The sequence below is a fragment of the Dioscorea cayenensis genome, chromosome 20 (genome assembly GCF_009730915.1).
Source record: "Dioscorea cayenensis subsp. rotundata cultivar TDr96_F1 chromosome 20, TDr96_F1_v2_PseudoChromosome.rev07_lg8_w22 25.fasta, whole genome shotgun sequence".
Lineage (NCBI taxonomy): Eukaryota > Viridiplantae > Streptophyta > Magnoliopsida > Dioscoreales > Dioscoreaceae > Dioscorea > Dioscorea cayenensis.
Genome location: NC_052490.1, coordinates 11,636,385 through 11,655,375, shown reverse-complemented (window position 1 = coordinate 11,655,375; position 18,991 = coordinate 11,636,385). Strand labels below are relative to the sequence as shown.

General features: G+C 36.3%; 1 pseudogene; it reads right to left on the bottom strand.

Annotated features, from left to right (window-relative positions):
- Positions 1 to 635: 635 nt before the first annotated feature.
- LOC120251179 lies at positions 636 to 5,847 on the bottom strand (annotated as a pseudogene).
- Between the last annotated feature and the right edge of the window lie 13,144 nt (positions 5,848 to 18,991).

Here is an 18,991-nt window from a genome sequence, read left to right as displayed (position 1 = left end):
TGGACATTGCTCCCCCTAGGATTGTTGCTTTAAGTGCAAGACCAACTATTATGTCTCATAACTGATGCTTAATAAGTTGTGGAAATCCTAGAATACACAGTCCCAAACCTAAGGTCAACTATGACTAACTCACCACTATGTCCCGGTAAAGAAATCAATCAAACTCAATACCTCACACTGTGTACAGTTGCAAGAAACTCTAGGGATTCCAAGTGATAAATCCTATTCCCTAATATAGGTCTAACCCTTTGGTCCAGGCGGAAAACCCCTAATCATAATTAAACCCCCAGCACTAAGGATTACTTCAACGCTTCATTCTGTTGCTCACGTAACTAAGCCCTAGCGGAGTTCCTCTCTTAGCACTTCACTCTATTGTGACCGCAAAGAATTCTTGGAACACGAACATAGGATTAATCATAACGAAGGGGAAAGGGGATGCTCCGCTACCTCTCGACTCACTCTCTCGACCCTCTCCAATCTCGCTTTGTCTAACTCTCATGATGTATCACTCACTCACAAGGACTACTAATGTAGGCTCTCAACCCTAGTGTCACTCTAAGGGAGAAATCAATAGAACAAGCATTCAAGATTGGAACTCAATTAAAAACATCAATTAAGAAAAGCATAATAGAATGTCAAAGAAACAATATCATCCTAGGGTTTACAAATCCAAGCACACTCAAAATTTTACTATACCGAAAACAAAACAAACTAAAACAAAAACACAAGGAGGTAATAAACCATTAATAGTAACACTTCTTCACTTCAATCTATTCTCATAGGCTAATCGTTCCTCAAAAATTCTTTGGTGAGCCTTGTTGGCCTGCGAAAGTAGAAGAAAATGAGAATTTGAAAACAAATATGATATAAAAGTTTATTTAAAAAAAACAAATAAAGAACCTGTAGTTGCCAATTTATGGAAAATGTAATAATCAAAAGAAGTGTTGTTTGTACTATAGCTCCTCCGAGGATTCCAATCCAAAGACCTTTTCCTCGTATGTGAATTACAAAAGCCAATACAACAGCAGCAGGGATCCCAAATAGATAGTATGCACCAAGATTAACGTAGGCACCTAAATGTTGCCATCCACAACCTCTAGCAACACCTGAAGCAGAAAATGATATTAAAATTTTAACTTCATCAATAGATAATTTTTATCAACTACTAAGTTCAATAAATAACCTGAGAGTACGCCATGAAGGCTATCTATAATTATTGAGATACAAATGAGAGGTGCCATTTCTGTGACATAATTAATAACTTCCTTCTCGTCGCTGAATGCATAACCCAAAATGTAGCGCAAAACAAATATTGTTGTGCTGACAGTTACAGCCTCAATAATAGTGATTAGCAATGCAACTCGAACAACGAAACGAGCTTTATTTGGATTTCCTGCTCCTACTTCATTTGATATCCTTGTACTGCATATACATATATCAAAAATTAATATAATTCTCATAAACATTTGTAGTATTGTGCTCATCATTAAATAGATTAGATTGTTATTTTATGTTTCTGTATTATTATAGTCTTTCTCATGCTTTGTTACTTAATAATGCTGTTTTCTAGCGCAAATAGCCTATATATATATATATATATATATATAAATTCAAAGTGTTGTTCATAGTCTTTATTTTTAATATGTACTATAATAGTTGTTGTTGTGTTTATATTTAATATTTACAAGCATACCTCGTTGCTGCACCAAGCCCATATGGTATTGTGTACAGAAATGCAATGCTATTCAGGCTGCACACCAAGAAATGAGATCCATAAACGGCCCATTATGTCATGTTAAACATATTAAACTGAATTTGTTTTGCTAATTACCAGATAGAAAGCACTGAAGTTTCCAACTCCGGATTCGGCAACAGACCAGAAAGCAAGATAAGCAGCTCAAATGACCACCATTCAAGACTGTATCAACATTCAATCAGCAATGTTTACAATGCAACACTTAATTAAAAATAGAAATGAATTACCATATCATCACGGCAGATGGAACTGCAAACCGTAAGAATTCATTTATCCCTTTAAAAGCCTTGAGAGAAAATGGAATTCGAGTTGCCTTACAGGAGTCTGAGCACTTAATATACAATCCGAGCATTAAAACATTCAACCAATATGATATGCTTATAGAGAAAGCAGCACCCACATTACCCATTCCTGATTTGAATACCATGAACCAACAGACGGGGATGTGAAAGCATAGAGCGGCAATAGAACTCAAAAGCATAGGAAAAAAATCAGGCTTTGAGATTGAAGGAACTTCGTCATAGTCTGAGTAATGGCATAGGCAAACAAGGCAGGAATTAACCATAATGCATACTTCCCTGCCTCTTCTGAGATCAAGGGGTCTTGGCCAATGAATATAAGTAGTTTTCCCATTGAGCCCCATATAAAGGATATCGGAATGCAAACAATAAAAAGAGATAGTATGGCTCTATAAGCTTGTATTCCCTAATTCCTCGTATTGTTGTGCTCCATAGGCTTGTCCACATAGTGTCTCCAAAACCACTAGCCATTCCTAGCTGTTCACAAACGTGAATTACTTGATTAAGAAAAAAACTAAATACACATTACTCATAACAATATATAATTTGTATCATTTCCTAATTGCCATGATTAAGTATGCTCATCTCTATTTAAATTCTAATTGTGAAAAAGAAAATAAAAGTAGGATGTTATTGGTCCACATGGGAATATAACATGGGTGGAGAAAATAAGGAAATCTCCACCATCAATGCAATATCAAGCACATGCTACTAAATATAAAATCTTACTCAGTAACAATATTAAAAAAATTACAAAAATTTGTTCGCAACTAATAATGATACCAAACATATACTCTCGTAATATACTATAGTATAGTATAGGAACAAAAATACTTACACGTGGCATGATCAAAACGCCAAAACCCTAAACATATAATGTAATCTAATTAAACTCGCTATTTCAAATCTTGGAACCTACTCATCCTATATGGAAGATTAAGCCTCCAGAGATGGCAAAGCTTATCCATCAATATTATAGAAAAAATGGAATCTCTAATGAGAAAGATTGAATTGCTAAAAGCGTGAAACTAAGTTGATGGAAAGGCGAAAAAGACAGACGTTGGCAATTGGGTACAGAAAGATTCATTAGAGAATTCTATCGCGCAAAAATCTCAAAACTCTTTTCCTCATTCCCTTAGCTTTGCTTCTCTCCTAAAAATAATTCTCGCCGAACCTAGGCATCGGATTATCAAAAAGGTTCATACCAATGTTTTGGTGGTGAGTGGAGAACTAAAATGATCCCAAAGTTTAAAGTCAACTCGACAAATAAACAAGAAGAAAAGTGATCTAGTTGAGGAGAGGTGGTTTAGGGATCTCGTGGATCCTATTGATTGTTCTCTCTTTCAACTTTGATCAAAATACGTATTCATTCTAAGGAGAATATGGATTTTCACATCAAAATGCTAATATATTAATATATCAATTATATTTTGATATTGATATAAACCATTTTTAATATATTAAAAAAATCAACACATTCAAAACACAACTTGTCAAGAAGGAAAGTATATGTGTTCTTTGTGGATTATGTATCTTCGGTCCTGCAACTTCTAACTTTTACTCCACCAAGCAATAATATGGTTAGTTTTTGTTCACTCAGGAGATCAAACTGCATGAGACCACACAGAGAAAAGCAAAGTACTACATCGATCTTTTGGACCCTAAATAAATAAGCTATGGTCATATACTTTTGGTTTGTTCATGGATCACCATATAAGTATTCAATGAATATGTGATAGAGTCCGCGTAAGAGTGGAGAGGATAAGAGCAAGTGTGCATATTTGACTTGGCTGCTTGTCAAAACAGATTCCACCCTACTTCCAAAAGATGTGCATTCTATGTCTTGTGATGACTTATTTTTGGATAAAAAATAATATCGTGATCAGTGTTTACCAAAAGTGACAGCCACTAAAAGAAGGCACTAAAAGTGACAGGCTTCAGTAGATTCTTTTCTGAAGACACTATGTCCAATGGCGAGGTCATGATCAAGTTAGTATGAACCGATGTGTAATAGCGACAACTGTCTAGGGTGATCAAGTTGACATAGATCTATATGTACAATAGCGACAACTGTCTGACACAAGCATGACACAAAACAATTAATATAAAGAATATGGGCAAGGTGTGATTATCAGCATCCTGTGGATAAGATTTTATCAACATTTTTAATGAACATAATTTATTTGTGTTGCACATGGTTAAGAATAATCAAAAATGACTAACACAAAAAGGCTTTCATCATAAATCACATAATTTAAAAATATATATATAAATAATTATGCTATTCTTTTAGTTTCTTTTTAATTATCGCATCTAACTAATTCATATTGATTAAATAAAATTAATTAAAATTAATTGATTATCTATATTTTATAAAAAAATTTATTATTTTATAAAACTACCCTTATTTAAAACTCCGCTAGTAGAGAATATAATTTAATGCTTAGTTGATTTTAATTTATTAAAAATCATACAAATACATTAAATTAAAAGGTAAATTTAAAAAAAATTATTTAATGTTGCACAAAGTTTATAATGTGACAAGTAAGAAGGAACATGAAAGAAAATAGTTCCAAAACGTGACAACTAAAAAAAAAAACGGAGAGAGGATATATAAAATATTTATTAAGATATATTTTATTTATTTATTACTAAATTATCAAATATTATACCACACTAATCCTCAGTATATTATTAAATAAGTCACAAAAAACTTGTGTATGTGTCATGTTTGACGGTCTGTCACAAATATTAGGGTACAAAGCCAAGCCAATCTTTCGCTCATACACTGAAATATTATGTATTTTCAGTGAGCTTTCGTTATTTATTATCAACATTCCAAATAACATTTTATTTCAAATTTTTTAAAAAATTAAAATAACTACAGCACTTCTATATATATATATATATATATATAACTATTTCACATGTCCTTAAACTATAGTTTTCTTTCCAGTGGTCACAACAACATAAACATAAACACTAAAAAGGTTATCATTCGTCCACATTTATTAAAAATTAAATGAATGAATAAAATAGGTTTTATGAGAAAAGAAAATCCAAAAATTATCCTTAACTATATTAAAATATTTTCTTTGAAAAGAACTACTTCAATTTTAAATAAATAATATAACAAAACAATAACAAAAGTTACGCTCACTCTTTTCCTCATAATTAATTAAAAACCAAACACCCAAAGATACAAACTTTTCATCACAAATAAACGAATAAAATCAGGTTGCAAGTTCTATAAAGAAAAACCATAACTTCATATCAAAGCAATATTCATTTTAATCCTTTAATCCTTAATATATCAATCTAACAAATCAAAATAACAATAATATATATATATATATATATATAAACATGAATAAAGACAGAGTTGATAAGTCAAAGAAAGACGTCGCTGAATAAGAAAGAAAGAAAAAAGCACAAAAAGACAAAGAAAATTAAAGAAGGCTTACAAGAAGGCTGAAACCAGTGACGCTGGTGAGGGAGGTGGCGATGGCAGCGCTGGAGAGCTGGAGTTCGCCGAGATGGCCAACCATCATGGAAGACACCACCTGGACAAAGAACTGGGCAAGCGTGGTGATGACCATGGGGGCGCCAATGCATGCCAGGTTCCATCCCTCTTCTCTCAGCTCAGCTATGCATCCTCCTTTCCTCTCCAAGTCCACTTCCTCTCTGTCATGAGACCTCGACCTGTTCAGCAGCAGCCCTTGTTCCATGGCCACCACACTCAAGAACAGGAAGAGAGAGCTGCGAGGAAATAGGGTTGACCACGAATTTGGTTTATATATATATATATATATATAACACAAATGAATGGTGATTGGCAGCCAAGAAAGTTATTTAGCTACTGACACCTGGACTTTGAGATTGATTTGGAGGGGTATTTTGAAAATTTTATTTTTAAAAAGTTTGATTTTTTTTATGTGAAATAAATAAATAAATAAATAATATTACTTTGGAAGAAGCACATATTAGATTTGTCTTTTTTTGCACATGCACTATGCGAGCAAAATTGAAGAAAAAAAATACGAATTAGAAAATCTATTTATTTACATTATTGGATCTCGCACTTAGCTTTGAAGAGAAATTTTCAATATTAATATATACTATGTGAGTGTCAACAATTGGACCTCACAGTTAGATTTTAAGAGAAATTTTTAAGAATTTTTATCAAAAGTTTTCATTATCCTGTAAGTGTCAAGCATGGGCCCTCATAGTAGGTTGAAGAAAAAAATGATTAAAGGTTTTCATTACCCCTGTAATTGTCAGACATTTGACCTTAGAGTAGGTTTGAAAGAAATCTTCAATTGATCACGCATGGAACCAAATTGGCTTCAAGAAAGTTTTTATCAACTTCTTCTCTACTTGAATGAGTGTGAAAATATCTCATAGTAAGCTTCAAGATAGACTTAATAAAAAACTTCATCAAATCTTGTTTTAGTCCTACGAGTATCAAGAGACCTCATAATGAGCTTTTAGGTGAGCTTTTTATAAAAAAAAAAATTCATGAATTCCTTTTTTTCACTCGGATGAATGTCAAGAGACCTCCTCATAGCGAGTTTGAAGAAAGTGTTTTCATAAAAAAATTATTAACTCTTTTTTACTCCCATAAGTGTTAAGCGAACTAATAATGAGGTTCAAAAGAGTTTTTATAAAAAAAATTCATAAGCTCTTTTTATTTTCATGAGTGTCAAGAGACCTTGAAGTGGGTTTCAATAGAGTTTTTCATAAAAAAAAATTTCATCAATTGTTTTACTCCCATGAGTGTCAATTGATCTCATAGTGGGCTTGAAAAGAGTTTTTTTTTCCACAAAAAAAAAATTTATTAACTCTTTTTTTATTCTCATATGTGTCAAGAGACCTCATAATAAAAAGAGCTTGAAGAGAGTTTTTTCATAAGAAAAACTACATAAACTCTTTTTACTCCTATAAGTGTTAAAAGATCTCATCATGAGTTTAAAGAAAAGTTTTTCATAAAAAAAGAAAAATGTTTTTACTTACTCCATTGACTTTTATGAGTGTCAAGGGAACTAATAGTAAGGTTTATGTCATGCAAAATCACAGAAATATCCCTCCAATGTTATTTTGCATATTAGTCCATACATTCTCATTTCCCATAGCTTATGTTAGAAAATCTGTCAATTTTCCAATTTCTCATTTCTCATCACTTTTTTGTGAATAAACCCAATTTTTCATATTTCTCTCACAATTTTGTGAATAGACCCACTAACTTTCACCTTTCATATTTCTTATCGAACACTTGCAAATAACCCTTGATTTTTTTTTCCCACTTTTGACATCTTCCTAGGGATTCTTTTTACAACTAACCCACAAACTTTTGTATTTCCCCATTTTTCAAAAATTTCGCTGATGAATCCCCAAACTTTCTTGTTTTGACATTTTTCAACAAACTTTGCAAATAAATTATCGAAATCGTACATCTTTTTACATTTTTTATAATTTTTGTGAAGAACCCCTGATTTTTATTTTAATTTATTTTATTTTATTTCTTTCAAATAACCAAAGAGGTAAACCTTGCTAAATCTAAGCTTCATTCTAGTCATCACACATAAGCATTGGTTTGTACAAAACTCTTAGATGTCTCATGTCCTAACTATGACAATGTATATATCTAAGATGATAGAGATCTAAGAGTTTATTATTATTATTATTATTTTTAACTTCTATCTTTTTTTTTTTTACTTCCATTTGCAATAAGATGAGAACTTTATTCTTACTTATCCATTCTTCTTTTCCTACTCTTATTTGAAGTAGGATGGTAAATTTTCTTCTTTATTTTTTTTAAAAGAACTAGAAATAAAAATAAAACCTATTTAAACTGTTGGAGTTGTTTTATAGTTTTTATTGGTTAATGGGCCATATTGAGCCTAAACCACAAAACCCTAATATTTCCTATATATATACCCTTGTACTATTTTCCTAATAAATATACAAACTATTTTTACTATCATCACATGGTACTAGAGCATTGTGTTAAACCCTAGCCGGCACCCAAAACCATTGGCGCCGCTGCTGCCACTACAAACCCTAGCTTTCAACCCGACACCGTCACCTTTACCGCCAGCCGCTGCTCATCTCTCACCGTCCCCCTTGTTCTACGGGCACTTGGTGATGTTCCTCAACCCTCACCAGTGATGCCCTTCCCTTGTTGTTGAAGGATTTGTCTCATTGTCGGTATGTCTTTGTCGTCATGTCATCAGTCCGCCTTCCTAGCTTCTCGTGGGCATGTTAAAGGCTTCTCTCATGATGGTCGAGAAACTGGTCGTGGTGATTCTTGGGATAGGCTTGTGTGTATATTCTGTCGATGGACGGGCCACACTAAGGATTGTTGTTGGGGTAAGCATGGCCGCCCAACGTTGGCAAATTCTAGTACATATGTGGCCGATCCGTCACCCACTTCCAGTGCTAAATAGTTAGTTATTATCTCTCAGGTTGACTTTGTGCGATTCTAGCAGCTATAGGGCATAACTCCTCATGTCACAGTTGTTTTTCCTATTTTTTTAGGTAATGTGTTTCTTGCTTCCAGGGTAGATTATTACTCTGGGGCCTCCTCTCACATGACAGGTAAAAGCTTTTTCCAAAATCTTTCTCTGTCTATTTTTCATTCTATGGCAATTGCCGATGGACAATCGTGCTTAGTGTCCAGAGAGGGAATTGTGCAGGCTTCCTCTCAACTTAGACTAAGTGATGTTCTTTTTGTATTTGAATTTCATGTCAACTTGCTATCTGTTTCTGCAATCACCAAACATTTAAATTGTAGTGTTACATTTTTCTTTTTTACTGCATTTTTCAAGATCTGTAGACGGGGAAAAGGATTGGTCTGGGGTGTAATTGTGGTGACGACATGAATTTGTTGGTGTGTGATGATATTCCTCATGGTTTGGCAGCTTCTGTTTCTAACTCCAAGTCATCATCATATGGCACTGTAGATTAGGTCATCCTTCTCCTAGTCATTTTCAGAAAATTTTGCCTTGGATTCGGGTCGAGTCATTTAATTGTGAGTCATGTTAGTTGGGTAAGTATTATCGTGCTACTTTTAAATGTTCTACTCTAGTGTTTAGTCAGTCATTATTTGATCTAGTTCATTGTGATGTTTGGGGACCTTCTAAGGTCTCGTTTATTTCTTATCATTGGTACTATATTATATTTTTTGATGATTTTTCCCGAGTATCATGTGTATATTTGTTAAAAGACCGTTGGTCTATTGCTTATGTCCTTAAAACATTCATTTTGGAAGTACAAAATCAATTTTCCACTGTTCTCAAATGTCTTCGCACCGATAATGCTTTAGAATTTGTATCTTCTGCTGTAAATTCTTAGTGTGCATCATTTGGGATTATTCATCAAACCATCTATCCACACACCTCTCAGCAAAATGGGATTGCTGAATGTGCGCACTTCCTTGGTGAAACGTAATGTTCCTATGTATTTGTGGTCTGATGCTATCTTAACTGCAGTATATCTTATTAATTGTATGCCTTCTACACACCTAGAGGTGAGGTTCCTCTATGTCATCTTCTACCTAATGTTGAGTTGTTTCACTTGTCCCCTCATATTTTCGATTGTGTTGGTTTTGTTCAGGATTTAATTCTTGGTTTGGATAAGTTGCACCCTTGTGCACTTAAATGTGTTTTTGTTGGATATTCCCACATCCAACATATATACCATTTATGTCACCCAACTAGTGGAAGTACTATGTGTCTATGGATGTCCCTTTTTTTATTCTTTATCATTTTTTTTATTCAGTTCCTCACGATATGTTTATTACATGGTCTGATATTATTCTCTCCATCCCCATTTTAGTCCCTTCACCTTTGCCTATGCCTAGTGTGATGCCTCCTCCAATGGATACAAATGATGGCCGTTTTAAATAGTTTTATCATTACCACCAATGTTTACCACCACCAGATCCGTCCTCTCTGGTCGTTTCCCCGGACCATGCAGATCCATCTCTTGAGCTTTCCATTACCATTCGCAAAGGTATTCATTCTTGTACCAAACATCCCATATTGCTCTTTGTTTCTTATAATAATCTTCACCTATCTTTCTGCACCTTTGCTCTTTTCTTTTCTACTGAGTCAATTCCCAGGAACTACTAGGATGCACATCTGCTTCCACAATAGCAGGTGGTAATGGATGAGAAAATGGAAGCCTTAAGGTCTCATAGTACATAGGAGATCATGCCTTGTCCTGCTGATGCTAGTGTCATCACTTGCCAATAGATTTTCTTTGTCAAGTACAAAGCCATTGGTACAGTTAATCGCTACAAAAGCTTAGTTGGTGGCCTATGGTTTTACTCTGATTTATGGTATCAATTATGCTGAAACTTTTTCACCGGTTGCTCGTCCTAATCTCATTATCATCCTATTGTTGGTAGCTATGCATCGATCGTGGGCACTTTGACAACTCAATATGAAAAATGCCTTTCTCTATGGAGACTTAGTTGAGACAATGTTTATGGAGTAACCTCCAGGGTATGTTGCTCAGGGGGAGAATTTAGTCCGCTAGCTCAAGAAAGCATTCTATGGTCTAAAACAGAGTCCTTGTGCATGGTTTGAAAAGCTTAGTATAATTGTAGTTGTAGATGATTTTTGCAGGTGTAGTGTGGATCACTCTGTGCTCTATAAGAACACTTCATTTAGATGGTTGTACTTGTGGTATATGTTGATGATGATATCTTGTTGACGGCTAGAGATCGTCAGGGCAATCAGAGAATAAAGGATCATTTAATGAAGCATTTCGTTACACGAGATATAGGATGACCCAGATACTTCCTTGGTATTGAGTTTGCATATGCCTACGGAAAGATAACGCTCTCACAGTGGAAGTATGTGTTGGACTTACTTGAGGAGACTGGTTTATTGGGTTGTAAACTAGAGAGTGCACATATTGAGTAGTCACCACCCTTCTAGGAGATATCCTTCCCATCTCTCAAAGATTCGGTTCAATACAGATGTCTGATTGGCAAACTCATTTATCTACCAGTTATGATAAATGCCTAAATATATGTATTTTACATGTATTTGTTATGTATTTCTTGATAAATTTATCCCCTTTTATGGTTTAAATTGGTCTCTTTCATGTTACAGGTATAAAGGAAGCCTAGGCGAGCTCGACAATGTGATTCAAGAAGAAATCAGCACCGAAAATAGTGTTTTAGACCCCTTGGCCATGTAGCAGCCTATAGCACAAAAACTTGAAGAAAATACTAAGTCTAGAGTTTCATAAGGGCAGCCATACAGCCGTTAAGATGGCCGCATGTAGTACTATAGCAATTTTATGCAGCAGTTACTATAGCAGCACTGTAGCAACTTACGTGAATTTCGGTAATTAATTGGAACTTCATAGGCTGTATGCTGACCGCATGCCATCCCGAGAGGGGTTTAAAAGAAGGGTTAGGTCATCAATGAAAAGGTATTTGGCCACCATTCTCCAACAATATCAGATCTAGGGTTTTCAAGGGGCTAGAGAGCCAAATCTAAGGTGCAAGATCAAGAGGAGAAGAGGGGAACTATCAAGGAGCACATCAAGGAGTTGGTTGGCGTCGATCCGGCGGATTCTCATCACCACCTTCTAGTCTTCATCTTAGGGGAGTTTGCTTTGAGCTTTGTCTTGTATTTCTTGTTTTCTAATCTTTCTTCTATGTTGATGATGAACTAGACTCTCAAGGTCAACTGACATCCGATGAACCTTGGGATGAACTTGCTTGTATTGATGCTTTAGTTTACATTTATTGCATTTGTATGATTTGTGGTTTAAGCCTTGTGATTTTTTATGTATTGATATGTATGAGAACTCTCTGTAGCAATTTCTAGGTTATGTTAGGTTGCATGACCATTGCCCTAATATTAGACACACTTGGCTTAGAAGGGATTCATGTATGAATACACCATGACCATCGGGTATTTTGAACCCTTCCAACCATTAGGGTTGGACCTAGTTTGAGTTTCAGCCCTAAATAGAGATATCCCGACACTTAATGCAATCATAGGAGGATTTGGGCAGAAGCGATTCCGACATAATACTTGTATGGGATTAGGGTTATCGTTGTGACCATCAGGGTAACCTACTCTTGGTTGTCTCTCAGCCTAACCACTATTGCCTTTATAATTCTAGCATCTTTCTAGCTTTAGTAGTCCTGAGGGGATCTACACTGGGAGCCTTGCACTTTCATTGTTACTTACTCTTATGATTGCTTATATAATGTGCCTTAGTCCATATGTTTATAGATTTCTCTTTGTTATTTTTTTTATCTTGTTTTAATCCTATATTTGGTAGACTAGGCAGTGTCGTCTAGGGGAAAGTAATAGTAGTTCTTGGGACCCCAGGGAATACGACCCTCTCGTGCGTGCGCAAAAGGTATTACTTGAAGACTCATGCGTTTGCGGATCACAATCAAGTTTCTCATCCTGATAAATCTTACGCAGTTAGACTTCTGAGTCAGTTTATGCATGAACCACAAGAAGTTCATTGGCAGGATACTCTGAGGGTTCTTGCATATGTTAAATAAGCTCCCGGCAAAGGTCTTCTTTACAAGAATCATGGTCACTGGATATTGTAGCCTATTCTGACTTGCGTTATGCTGGCAATAGAGGAGACCAAAAAGTCTACATAGGGCTTTTGTACATATGTTGGTGGAAACTTGGTTACTTCGTGAAGTAAGAAGCATAATGTGGTTTCGAGATCAAGTGCCGAAGGAGAGTACAGATCAATGGCACAGAAAACTAGTGAGATAGTTTGGGTGCAATCTCTTCTATCTAAGTTGGGATTCCCCATCACAATACCTATGTAGATGTTGTGTGATAAACAGGCAGTCATCTTTATTATAAATATTCCAACATTCCTGACAACGCCCCTTGCGTGTTACCCGTAAGTCCACGGGTTTATCGAGGTAGTAAATCCCAGGTAAGTGGGGTATTATATCCACAGGGAATAGGGAATACAAATACTAAGATTGCTAATTAACCAAGTGAAGATGAATAATGATTATGTTAATGAAATGTAATGTAAAAAGAAATAAAAGAAACAAGAATGAGAGGCACAAATAAGTGAGAGGAAAGGCAATCGATAGAAGTGGGGTACTCGGACATTGCTCCCCCTAGGACTAATGTTTCAAGTGCAAGACCAACTATTATATCTCCTAATTGATGCTTAATGAATGGTGGACATCCTTGAATACACGGTCCCAAACCTATGGTCAACAATGACTAACACTATATTATGCCCCGGTGAAGAAATCAAACAGTCTCAACACCTCACACTGTGTAAAGTTGCAAGACGCTCTAGGGATTCCAGGTGATAAACCCTATTCCTATATGTAGATCTAACGCTTTGGTCCAGGCGAAAGATCCCTAGTCATTATTAAGCCCCAGGTGCTAAAATAACTTCAACGCTTCACTCTATTGCTCGTGCAACTAAGCCCCAACGGAGTTCATCCCTTAGCCCTTTACTCTACTATAACCGCAAAGAACTCTTGGAACGTGGAGGTAGGATAAATCACATCAGAAGGGAAAGGGGACGCTCCGCTACCTCTCGACTCACCCTCTCGACCCTCTCCAACCTTGCTTTGTCTAACCCTCATGGTGTGTCACTCATCCACAAAGGTTACCAAGATGGTATCTCCACCCTTGTGTCACTCTAAGGAAGAAATCATTTAACAAACATTCAAGATTAGAACTCAATTAGAGACATCAATTAAGGAAAGCATAATAAAAGGTTAATAAAACAAAAACATTCTAGGGTTTACAAAATCCAAGTACCCACTAGGGGGTTTAGCTCTCCATGGAGCAAGATACAATCAATAATGAAATCAAAAGTAAAAACAAGTAATCCATAGGAAAATCCCCTCTGTATTCATGTCGATGGTCTTGTGGAGTAGCCTCTTCTTCTCCAAAGGTCCCCTTATCCGGCCTAGGGCACACCTCGCTGGATCATTGCCGACGAAAGCTCCCCCAATAACCTTCTTCCAAGAGAAGCACGGTGTCGAATCCATAGGACCACTCCAAATACTTGCCAAAATCCTCCCTACACCCTAGCCGACGGCCTCCCAAAAGATGGAGTAAGGTTGGAGAGAAGGATGAAAGATGTTCCCCAAAATCAAGCTGAATCACGGCTTAAATAGAGCTGGAATCGGGCATCCACATGGGCTTGTGGATTTTTCACACGTCCCTGTGGAATTTCCAGATGGGCCTGTGGAATTTCCACACGCCCGTGTGGATTCTCTCGAATCCTAATTTTCGGCCGGCTGTGAACAGTAACTACTACAGTGCATTACTGTATTGATTTGCTACAATACCTTGCTACAGTACTCCAGCCAAAACACTCCTGATTCCACACTTTTCATCGAGGTAACATAAATGGGCACACGTCTATGCCATAGATCACGATGCTTCTTCAATAAAAGGCCTCATTTGTGAAGATCTTGCTATCAATGCACAAGATGGGATACGCAAATGCGACTGCCTTCGTGCCCCTCCAACTCATTGTAATTGCTTGAATACATGGAGGTTGGCACACATTCACGTATCTTCAAACCTAACTTGTGTCTTCGCATTTGTTACTTCCAAGATTCCACCAAATAATGCATTCACGATCTACTTGGGCTTCTTTTCTTAATACTTAGCTTAACAAACCTACATGCATGAAAGTATCACAAATACATATGTATTAGCGCTTAAACCTGATAAAAGTAATGCTAATCGTAAAAAAAGAATACTTCATATTACTAATACACAAGCACTTATCAAACTCCCCCACACTTAGATTTTGCTTTTCCTCAAGTAAAAATAAAACATTGAAGTATAGAAGAAGGAAACAATGAAAGTGCTTGGCCTTAGGTTCACCAAAATATGGAAGGAGAGCATTCTATAAGTAAGGGAAATTTCAACACTAAGTACGAAAAATCAATGCTCTAGCTAAAACCTTGAATCAAAAAGGAGAACAAACCCGAAATCGTGCAAGTGTGTGTAACTCACTCAATTCAACACAAATTATACTCCTCAAAGTTCTAAGTATAAGGGACTTATTTATCAACAAGACATAATAAACAAAAAGATGGTAGTAGCTTCACACGTCCTCTAAGGTAGCCCTTTCCGAAGCGGCCACTAAGGTGGCTTTTACACTTTCGATGTGGTAGCTCTTTCTACAGGGGTAGTAGCTTTTACTCATCCCATGAGATAGCTCTTTCTCTCATTAGGGCATAACTAGTATCCTACTGAGAGTAGCTTCATACTTCATAGGTGGTAGCTCTTTCCACCCAAAATGCACAACTAAACAATATATCCTTTTTTAAACAAGAAAAACACCAGAAATAAAACTATTTAGTCCATTAAACACCGAACTTGAGTTTCCAAACGAGTTTCATGAGCGAGTGGTGCAACAAGTGTCAATTGGGAAAAATTTACTAGAAATTCAAGAAAAAACTAGAGCATGAGAATATTCAATGTTAAAAATTCTTCTAAACCCAAGAATACAATCATTGTAACTAAGGTGAGCCACCATTGGCTACGTAAGCATGTATGTTAATCAAAACTTAGGTAAAGGACATGTGCAAAGTGAACTCCCCCCACACTTAAGATGTACATTGCCCTCAATGTATGCATGCAAACACAATAGAAAATATAGCAATCAAGCAAATATGTGGGAGTAGCAATTGAAACAATACTTCCCTGACTCCTAGTGTTGCATTTGCTGGAGCTAAATTGTGGGAGTGAAGTTCCAACCGGTTGTAAAGCACACATGGCCAAGTGTAAAACACCTACCTGGATCGTGTCCATGACTAGTTCTCAATTCCGATACTGACAAGACTATTTGCACACATATACAAGGGGGTTCAGTGAAGCTCAATAAAAAAAATAACTCGAGTATATAAAAGACAGAGCAATGAAAGACAGAGCTAAGTACAATCAAAGAAATAGAATGTAAAAGCAATGAATCCATAGAGAAACCCCCTCGATAGTCTTGTCGATGGTCTTGTGGAAAGTCCTCTACTCTTCGTCTAAGGATTCCCTCGTCCGGTATAGGATACGCCTCGACGGAAGCTCCCCTACCAACCTTCTTCCTAAGGAATGACGATGTCGGAGCCGTAGAACCTCTCCAAAACCTTAGCCAATACCTTTCAAAACCCTAACCGAAACCCTCTCTCAAGTTGGGGAAAAGATGGAGAAAATAATGCTGAAATCAGGGCTGAATCGGCTTTAAATAGGGCTGGAATCAGACGACCACACATGCCTGTGGATTTTACACACGCCCATGTGGAATTTCCACACGGGCGTCTATAATTTCCACACGCCCGTGTGGATTCTCTGAATTCCTATTTTATTGGCCGGCTGTGAACAGTGCTGCTACAGTACTTTTACTACCGTGTTCCACTATAGTACCTGGCCTAAAATACTTCCCGAGTCCATACTTTCATCGAGGTGACGCAAACGGGCACACGTTCACGTCGTGGATCGCTTTGCTTCTTTAATGACGGACAAGTTGGCGGAAATCTTGTTCTATGTGTATAAAGTCGGAATACTTGAGTGTGACTGCTCTTGTGCCCCTCCAAATAGTTGTGCTAACTCAAATACGAGGAGGTTGGCACACACTTTAGCATCTCACACTCGACCTATGTCTTCGCGTTTGAACCTTAGCAAGATTTCCTCAAAAATCGGTGCATTATGATCCACATTGGCTTCTTTCCTTCATACTCGGCCTCACAACCCTACCTGCATAAAAGTAACATAAAAACACACATATTAATATAAAAACCTGAGAAAAGTAATGTTCAACATAAGGAAAGAATGCTTCGCATTCATATCACACAAGCACTTATCAAAGGTCATCTAAAATAGCAGTCATGCATCGCTGAAATAAAGCTGGTGCATTGCACAATCCGAAAGGCATTCTCCTGTAAGCAAAGGTTCCATAAGAACAAGTAAGGTTGTCTTCACTTGGTCTTTTGGAGCGATAGGAATTTTAAAATAGCCTAACATAACATCAAGGAAGCAGTAAAAGTTATGCCGGGCCAATCTCTCCAACATTTGATCAATAAATGGTAATGGAAAATGATCCTTTCGAGTTACATCATTGAGCCTCCTGTAATTGATGCACACAAGCCAACCTATAACTGTTCTGGTCAGGATCAGTTCATTCTGCTCATTCTTCACCACAGTCATTCCTCCCTTCTTAGGAACTACTTGAGTAGGACTTACCCAAGCACTATCTAAAATTTGATAAATAATCCCTGCATCCAATAGTTTTACAGCCTCTGTCTTTACAAGCTCCTTCATGTTTGGATTTAGTCGACGTTGAGGTTAAATTATAGATTTGTAGATGTCCTCCATTAGGATTTTATGAGTGCAAAATGAGGGATTGATGCCTTTTAGATCAGAGATTTTCTAAGCAATGGTAGTTTTATGCTTCTTCAACATGTTTACTAGCTTATTCTTCTGAGATGTAGAGAGATTTGATGCTACAATTTCTGGAAGCTTTGACCCCTCAGTGGGGAAGACATACTCAAGATGTTTAGGTAGAGTTTTAAGCACCAAATCAGGAAGTTCTTCAATGGAGGGTCGCAATTTACTTTCCTTTAATCTGTCAATTTCCATAAATTTTTCTAAGTCTTGTTCCAGAACTTCTTGTGAGCTTTCTCCTTGAGATTGTGAGACTAGTTGAATTTCAACACTTTCTGAACTTTTTGCCTCACAAGTTTCATAGGCCATGCTTAAAACCTCCAAAGAAAAAAGTTCATACTTCTATTCTTCACAAAATGAATCAAACTGAGCAAGGACCTTTTCTATATTTTCTTCCAAATGATGACTAGTGGATGCCAATGCTGCTTCTTTAAACCTATTTAGCACTGTGGACTCCTTTTTTTCACCCGGCCTTTAATTAGGGTTAGACCGGTTAAAATAAATGGATCACAAATCAAATTTAATTTTTATGACTTCAATAGATTATGGGTTCATGACTTCCATTAGGGGCAAGCCCTTAATGTTAACTACCCTGGACATTGTCGCAGGAACCTCCGATTAAGAAATAAGTGTGAACAATGAAATAAGTTGTGACAATCAATTTCATTTATTTCAATAAATATGAATTCATGGATTTCATCAAAAATACAAGAAATTTGAAATCATCTGAACTTATAAACTTGTGTCTTGGGCACTTTTGCATCTTTTGATTTGATTTGTATTTCAAGTTCTAGATTCTCTATGTTGATGAATTATAAACTTGATTTTGACTTTCCATAGTCTTGACTTGTGAAACTCTTTGGGTCTTTGACTTATGATGTCTTGACACTGCTGAGTCCAATTATCGATTTATATGGATTTTGAATATTTACTTGTAAAACTCTTTAGGTCTTTGACTTTTGATGTCTTGAGACTACTGAGTTCAATTGTCTTCCTCCCGCGCCCACCGGGTTAGAAGGGAAGATTAACAAAGCGGGAAAAGACAGAGGGAGGGAGAGCAGCATCTTATTCTCTTTGCGAGAACTTATTTTGACTTATGAAACTCTTTAGGTCTTTAACTTCTGATGTCTTGAGACCACTGAGTTCAATTGTCGATTTGTATTTTGACTTGTGAACTCTTTGAGCCTTTGACTTATGATGTCTTGAGACCACTGAGTTCAATTGTCGATTTGTATTTTGACTCGTGAAACTCTTTGGGTCTTTGACTCGGAGCGCCTTGACACTCACGAGTTCGATCTAGCGATTTATATGGATTTTTTTGAATATTGACTTGTGAAACTCTTTTGAGGTTTTCGACTTATGAATGCTCTTTCTGTATTATCGAGATTCAATTGTTGATTTATATGAATTTTTAAGTCTTGACTCTTTTCATATTTTGAGTCTTGACTTGGTTGCTTTGGTTTTAATTTTATATATCTATATATATATATATATTTTTTTTTTAACAT